At 39.8% G+C, this 8,384-nt stretch overlaps 1 long non-coding RNA gene across 1 annotated transcript in view; it reads right to left on the bottom strand.

The window, feature by feature from the left end:
• LOC129532728 (uncharacterized) overlaps nt 1–8,162 on the bottom strand; it is a 32,182-nt gene extending 24,020 nt beyond the window's left edge. Inside the window, exons 1-2 of the long non-coding RNA XR_008678609.2 lie at nt 8,075–8,162; nt 3,394–3,462 (exon numbers count right to left, since the gene is read on the bottom strand). This is a non-coding gene — a long non-coding RNA (uncharacterized lncRNA). The remainder of the gene's footprint in view (nt 1–3,393; nt 3,463–8,074) is intronic.
• Nucleotides 8,163–8,384: the final 222 nt, after the last annotated feature.

Below are 8,384 nucleotides of genomic sequence, written 5' to 3' on the forward strand. Positions count from 1 at the left end.
TCATAACTGACAATACAAACCCCTGAGATCTGACTCCAGAGCCTAAGGGAGGGAACCCTATGCAACTGGTCCAAGAGAGATGTCCCCGAAGTGCAGTTGAAGGTTCGTAGGAGGGAAATCTCTGAGAAACACACAAAAGCCTCACAACCAGAGGGAAACAAATGCCCCAAAGAGAAACAGGCAGTTTTAAAACATCCTCCAAATCATGGCATCACCAGCTACATAAAATTATGCCCCTTTCACCTGCCTATCACCTTCTGGTTCCAGCTTGGAGGGGTGAACCCAGCTAATGAGGACCAGGAGACCCAGACGCTCCCTACCCTCTCTATAGACTTCAGCAAAGCTAAAAAGAGCTAAAAGCATCACTAAGCTGGAGGCTGAAAATCTCTACGGTCAGATAAGAGTTTGAATTATTGCAAATTCCTTGAATTGAGACTGTTTTGGGAACAGAAAATGATGGGGAGTTTTTGTAATTATCTGAAAGTGACCCCTGAAAGTTCTAAGATCTGACCAAGATTTCATTCATGCCATAAATTTGAACAAGTAACAGAGGAAAATAAAGTTGTCTTCTGCCCTCATATTGAGCTCAGCAGTGTAAGAAAATGGTTATAGAAATTAAAAAGTAAAGTCTGCCACCATCCAGGTTTTAGGGACTTCTAATTTTATCCAGATCTCTATTCGGCTCAATTTATCAGCTCTCAGACTAGAGGTTGGGCTATTTTAAAACTCCAAGGGGACAATATTTAATAATATATGCTGCCCAACTTCCTCCCAGAAGCGTAACAAGAAAAGGATTTCTCACAACCAAAATTTGGAGAGATGACTCAGGAGAGCCTAGTCTCATGGCCAGACTTGTGAGAGAAACTGCTTTGTCTTGAGATGTCCAACTTTGAAAATTAACCAAATACACAAAGAACAGAACAAGAGCTTGCCTTACTCAGGTATTCTGAGATCCAGGCCCCTGAAGCAGAATCTTCACCTACCAGCTTGTTTGGTGAGTAATGCATATCCATCAGTAAGCTGAGTGTAAGTAAGTTATATCAGGCATTAAAAGAGATAAAAGTTGTGGAGCAACAGGAACTCTCATTCATTGTTAGTGGGAATGCAAAATGGTACAGCCAGTTTGGAAGGCAGTTTGTCATTTCCTCACAAAACTAAATATACTCTTAACATACGATCCAGCAATTTGTTCCTTGAAATTTACCCAAATGAGTTGAAAATTTATGTCTACACAAAAACTCGCACACAAATGTTTATGGCAGCTACAGTCATAATTGCTGTAACTTAGAAGAAACCAAGATTTCCTTTAGTAGGTAAATGGATAAATAAACTGTAAGTATATTCAGTTAATGGAATATTATTCATTGCTAAAAAGAAATGAGCTATCAAGCCATGAAAAGACATGGAGAAACTGTAAATATTACTAAGTAAAAGAAGCCAATTTGAAAAAGCTAAATACTATATGATTCCAACTATATGACATTCTGCAAAAGACAAAACTGGATACAGTAAAAAGATCTGTGGTTGTCAGGGTTTGAGGGGAGGGAGGAATGAATAGGTAGAGCACAGAGAGCTTTTTGGGCAGCAAAAATACCCTGTATAATACTATAATGGTGGATACATGTGATTCTATGTTTGCCAAAACCCAAAGAACGTATGACACCAAGAATGAACCCTAACGCAAACTTAGACTTTGGATGATAACGATGTATCAAAGTAGGCTTGTTGATTATAACAAATGTACCACTCTGGTGGGGATGTTGATAGTTAGGGAGGCAGTGTGTTGGGGGCTTGCAGGTATATGGGAACTTCCTGTACTTTCCACTCAGTTTTGCTGGGAACCTAAAACTGCTCCAAAAAATAAAGTCTATTAAAAAAATAAAATGAACTAGAAAAAGAGATACAGGTTGAGTGGGAGGCAGCCAGGATCTTAACTGAGATATCTCCCTCTCTTTATCTCTGACCTATCTTCCACTTTCTTTTGCATCATTTGGTTTTAATCGAAAATGGAAGCTGGGTGCAGGAAACAGCTGGTCTATTCATTGTCTGACTCTGTCCAGGGGATACCCAGAGTCTTTGACATACCTCTGCATAAGCACAGAGCCAAGGGAGAGACCTGGACTGATTCCAAAATGTAAAGAAGAAGCTGGAAACTGGCAACCTACAGGTTGAATTCTGCCTGCAGGTATATTTTGTTGGTTAGCAATTTACTATATTTTTAAATATAAACTACTTGCCAACATGTAAAATTGTAAGTTTCATATAAAAACATACATTTCTGACTTTCTTCCTTTTTTTTTTTTTTTGAGATAGAATCTTGCTCTGTTGCCCAGGCTGAAGTGCAGTGTCACGATCTTGGCTCACCGCAACCTCCCTCTGCCTCCTGGGTTCAAGCGATTCTCCTGTCTCAGCCTCCCGAGTAGCTGGGATTACAGGCACATGCCACCATGCCCGGCTAATTTTTGTATTTTTAGTAGAGATGGGATTTCGCCATGTTGGCCAGGCTGGTCTCGAACTCCTGACCACAGGTGATCTGCCCGCCTTGGCCTTCCAAAAGTGTTTCCAAAGTGCTGGAAATACAGGCATGAGCCACCTTGCCCTGCCTGGCTTTCTTTCTTTCTTTCTTTTTTAAATCAGAGCTAGCAACAAAGATCCCACATTTCCATTAAGCAATTGCTGGCTGAAGCTGAGCTATTTCAGTTATGTCATCTCTCTGGCCCCTGAGGCAATAAGGTCTGAGACCTCTGTTGTAATGGGTTTCATCTATTTAAACAATGACTTGGAAGTAATTGTTTGGGTAATAATGATGTGTCAAGATTACTTGGAATTTTCTAAACTGTAAAATCCGCTTAGAATAAGAAAAGCATAAGCTAGTATATGACAGGTCTGTTGTTCCCTATAGAAAAATTATGGAATTTTCTAAAAAGTGGAAATTTATAGATTATCACATGAGCTTCTACTGAATTACCAGCCAGTGAATATGCAAGAGGTAGCAGAGAGCTGTACCGGGAATCAGAGAGCTGAAATTGTATTTCTAGTCCAACCTTTAGTTATCTGGGTGACTTCAGAATAGTCTCTTTAATTTCTTGGGCTACAGTTTTATTATTATTATAACACTAGGGATTGATGTAGCCGATGTTCCCTAACGAGTTTTTCTTAAAACACCCATATCTTTAAAAAATCACTGTGAAAATAGGGTTCCATTTGGGAATGCTGTGTGCTTTATCTATCTGGCTTTGGAGGACAATCCTTGAACATTGGTATATTTAGGAGAGGTCCTATAGGGACTGAAACTTGGCTAACTTTGTTTAATCTAATGCATTTTGCAAATTTAGTTGACAAAAAAAGCATATTTCTGAAAGACAGCATCTATTAACATGGCTCAGAACTTACATCCTGTGGCACACACTTTGACGAGTCGCAGCTACCCTGAAATCCATTCAGCCTGAGGATCCAATGGTCCTGTGAAGATTTTTAAGTATAGTTTTAGAACTTCAGGATTTTGCATTTTAGGATGTTTATAATTAATTCTTTTGCATTTTATCCATTTTTTTTTTCCTGGAGATAGAAGTCTGTTTTCCTCCCTTAAGGTAACTGTGAAACAAATTAGCAATGGAAAGTATATTCTCTCTGCATTATCTGAATTTGATTTTCCAAGGTTTTCCTTCCTTCTCTAGATATAATGGGTGCTAATCCCTTCCAAAGTGACCATTATGCTGCTAAAATATTGAAGTCTGGCAAAAGCAGAGCTGTTGTGGAAACATTAAGAAAACATAATTACCATACAATGGCACTGCCTAATTTGCATATTGTTGAAATGCATCTTGACCAGAGAAGACACAATTCTCAGAAAATATTTTCTGTGTCATAATTTCTTTCCCCTTTGTTTTTCTTATACACCTGGGGCTGATCAGAAAGCTTTATTACACAAAGTTGAAATAAATCAAGATTTTAAAAAATCTACTTTCCATGAATGAGGCAAGTTTAATCTTTTATGGTACCTCAGGGGTGAGTTTGGGAGCCCTGAAAAATACAGCTCCTTCTGGAGCACTAAATTCCTTGAAAGAGCTGATGACAATGCTATTTCCTTCCAGATGATGTGACAATGCACACAGGCAGAAAGGAATTAGCCTGTGAGCCTATTTCACCACATATTAAGCTAACCATTCAGCGTTATAAGGATGAATGTAGATTTATATCTTTAAAACAGTCTGAATGGGAACATTCAAATTCTTCATATAGAGCTCTATTTTTTTTCCAACAAAGGCAGAGGTTGCTGCAGGTATTCTTTTCAGTGTTGAACTCAACTCTCCTTGTTGCCATTTTTAAAGAGCTCGATGGCAAGGGATTTGGGATTGACAGCAAGTGACTTCTTACAGTGCTTTAGTTCACTTTTGGCAGAACAGAGGATTACTCTCTGCTTAGAAAGAGACTTGAATCTAGCATTTAAAAAGGATTTTGATAGTAATAAACCACAGATCGGGAGTCCAGACCATTAAGATAAAATTTGATGGGGATGCATATATAGTCTTTTACTAAAGCTTGGAGAAATAAATTGCACAAATGCATGATGGGTATCTGGACCAGGGAATTTCAGTTAATCACATGCTCATTGCAAGCCAGCAAGTTGTTAGGTTTTATTAATAAAAACACAATATTTAACACAATATGGGAGGTTTCTGTCCCATTACCATCTACACTGGTCAGTCCAGATCTAGACTACTAATTTAATCCCAAGTGCCATATTTTCATGGGAACAGTGATAAATCAGAGAGTATGTAGAAGAGGTTTGTATTAGTCTGTTTTCACACTGCTGATAAAGGCATACCAGAGACTGGGCAATTTACGAAAGAAAGATGTTTATTGGACTTATAGCTCCACAAGGCAGGGGAGGCCTCACAATCACGGCAGAGGGCAAGGAGGAGCAAGTCACATCTTACGTGGATGGCAGCAGGAAAAGAGAGAGCTTGTGCAGGGAAATCCACATTTTTAAAACCATCAGATCTCGTGAGACCCTTTCACTAACATGAGAACATCATGGGAAAGACCCACCCCCATAATTCAATCATTTCCCACTGGGTCCCTCCCACAACACATGGGAATTATGGGAGCTACAAGATAAGATTTGGGTGGGGACATAGAGCCAAATCATATCAAGGTTGATGGGGTGAGTGAGAATTTGGGAGTGTGAACCCTCTAAGGCAGAGATTGGGCCTTTATTATCTTTGTTTATCCACTAGCTGGTTGCTTGGAAGAACTGAGAATGTATGGACCCAAAAAGAAAAGGATTAAGAGAGAAGTAACAGCTGGCTGCTATGTGGAAGAAGGTAATTTTCTTGCTTTAGAAAAAATAGAGCTGATAGTTGCAGATTATTACTACGTGATGCTATAGAATATTACTTTTTTTTCTGATATGAGGTTCTCACTCTGTCACCCAGGCTGGAGTGCAGTGGCATGATCTTGACTTACTACAGCCTTGGCCTCCTGGGCTCAAGTGATCTTCCTTGAGAAGCTGGGGTTACAGGTATGAACCACCATGCCCAGCTACTTTTTGAATTTTTTTTTTTTTTTTTTTTTTTACTGTGAAGCTGAAGTCTTGCTATATTGCCCAGGCTGGTCTCAAACTCCTGGCCTCAAGTGATTCTCCCACGTAAGCCTCTCAAGTAGTTGGGATTATAGGTGTGAACCACTGCACCTGGTCAAATATTATATTTTATTTTTGTTTTTACTTTTTGAGACAAAGTCTCACTCTGTCACCCAGGCTGGGGTGCAGTGGCACAATCATGGCTCACTGCAGCCTTGACCTCCTGGGCTTTGTAATCCTCCCACCCTCGGCTTCCTGAGTAGCTGGGATTACAGACATGTGCCAGCACGCCCAGTTAATTTTGTTTTTTTTTTTTAAGAGACGGGGTTTCACTGTGTTGCCAGACAGATCTTGAACTCCTGGGCTCAAGCAATTGGGCTGCCTTGGCCTCACAAAGTGCTGGGATTACAGGCATGAGCCACTGTGCCCAGCCCAGATATTATGCTTTAAATAAGAATGTCCAGTGCCAGATGTGAACTCAGACTTGACTAAAATTTTCCACTCTCATTTTTGCCCTATTGTCTGCCAAAGTCTGTGATGTTTCTCAAGGCAAAAAGACTTTAAATGGATTTTCATGAATTGATGTAGATATATAAAATGACTTTCAGGATTTCTTCCTCTTCCTGTTGCTTCAACTCAATGTTGTGGAATATCTCTTATTATTTTCTACATATCTCTCTTCTTCTATCTGCAAACAACTCCAATGATAAGCAAAATTTGGACGGTCAAATCACCACAAGCCAAATTAACCAGTGATATTGTATATCTAGGAACACCCAAGAATGAGATGAGGCTCCTTATATGACTCTCCCTTCATGCCCTTTTATATGTGGATTCTTATGGTGAATGGGGGAAAGCTATTGTAATATTGTAAAATTTCCAATTAAAATTATTTCTTATTTTAAACAAGATTTTTAACAAAGCTTTTCCTCCCCAGTGGGAATGGATTTGAGCTAGGGATGATTCTTATTGCATGAGAATGCCATGCGTTAATAAAGTCTTTCAAGATAACTTCCAAATAGTTGTTATCTTATTTTTAAGTAATCTAGGTGTTCAAAGGGCCACAAACACAAGAAGATGGATGTGGGAAGGCTGGTATGTATGTGTATGGAGGTGTCCATAGCTGTAACACAAAAAACCCATAGGAGAAAGCTAATGGTTTTAGAACTTCTGAACAATTGGAATAGTCCAATAATGTCAGGGTAGTGTTCTCCTGACCCTGGAAATCTTCAAAGGGCTTGAAAAGCTAGCCATAGCAGTGAGGAGTCTCATAATGTAAGGAATGTCGGACTACTGAACTGTTTCTCAATTTCCTATTAGTCCAAATCACTAACAAGCAATAATCGATTGATCAAAACACAGAAAGTGGCCCGGCATGGTGGCTCACACCTATAATCCCAGCACTTTGAGAAGCCAAGGCGCGCGGATCACTTGAGCTTAGGAGTTTGAGATCAGCCTGGCCAACACGGAGAAACCCCATCTCTACAAAAAATAAAAAAATTAGCTGGGTGTAGATGGTGTGCGCCTGTAGTCCCAGCTACTTGGGGGGCTGAAGCAGGAGGTCAAAGCTTGAGCCTGAGAGGTTGAGGCTGCAGTGATTCATGACTGTGCCACTGCACTGCAGCCTGGGCAACAGAGTGAGGCCATGTCTCAAATGACAACAACAAAAACAACAACAGACACAGAAAGTGTAGGAGTCCCTCTAGTTGCCACCCATATAGTAAACCAATTTTCCAGTCCAATGCCAATGGCCAGTTCCATCTGTCTCTCTAATCCTTACAGAAACATCTATGATAACATAACCCAGAAAGAAGAAAGACTGGGATTGCTTTATAGTAGGAACAAATTACCTTCTACCCTCTAGAGAGCAGAGTTTCTGGAAACAGACAGAAAAAATATTGAGGGGCAGGATGAGATTCAGCAAGCATTTATTCAGCTTCACTTTGTATCAAGGACTACACTAGAAACTTCAGGAGATAAACAGAAAAATGTAGAGTCCCTAACCTCTAGGACACAACAGTCTACTTGAGGAGATAGACACACAGGAAGCAAAATCATCTCTAATTATTCAGCTTTGCCTCCTACTTGCCCTTTCCTCCATCTTGACTCGTTCAAATTTGTACCTCTGGACCAACTGTCTCCTACATGGCCTTCAAATCTCCAAACTTTCCATTTCTAATACTTTTAACACTCTGCTGCCACTACTCTCATCATGTTTCTCACACTGGAAAACTTATTCTAACTTCCCGTATGGTCCTCAAAATCATCCAAAACCCTAAGCATGGCATTCAAGCTTTGCAATTATCTACTTCAAATTTTTTTCTACCATCACCTATGAATGCAGTCTGTGATATTATTTGGATACATGCAACACGTGGCCATCTCCCAGTCTTTTCTGATTGTTTCCCCTGGCTGAACCCTCTGGCTCACTATCTTTCATGTCCAGTTCAAATTCCATTTTCTCCAAGAGGATGATCTCAGCTCTCTCACCTGGAAGTACCTACTCCCATGTTTTCAATGACCAGCAGTACTTGATCGTCTTTCTCTTACCGCATTTTCACAACGTAGCTTGAAATGTATTTATCTGTAGGGTAAAATCAAAAGAAAAGTTGTTTGAACTTTAAAAGTGTATTTAGCAAACAAGAAAAGAAAAAACACAAGTGATCTTTTTTTAAAATTTGGATAGAGCAGACTATTTTACTTGCCATTCCATTCAATGGGTATATGCTCTGGAACAAGCCCAAGGTGGGATATAAAAGTAACCTGCTATACCCTTAATTAGTGCCAGTTCCCAGGGTCT

Source organism: Gorilla gorilla, chromosome 2, assembly GCF_029281585.2.
Source record: "Gorilla gorilla gorilla isolate KB3781 chromosome 2, NHGRI_mGorGor1-v2.1_pri, whole genome shotgun sequence".
Lineage (NCBI taxonomy): Eukaryota > Metazoa > Chordata > Mammalia > Primates > Hominidae > Gorilla > Gorilla gorilla.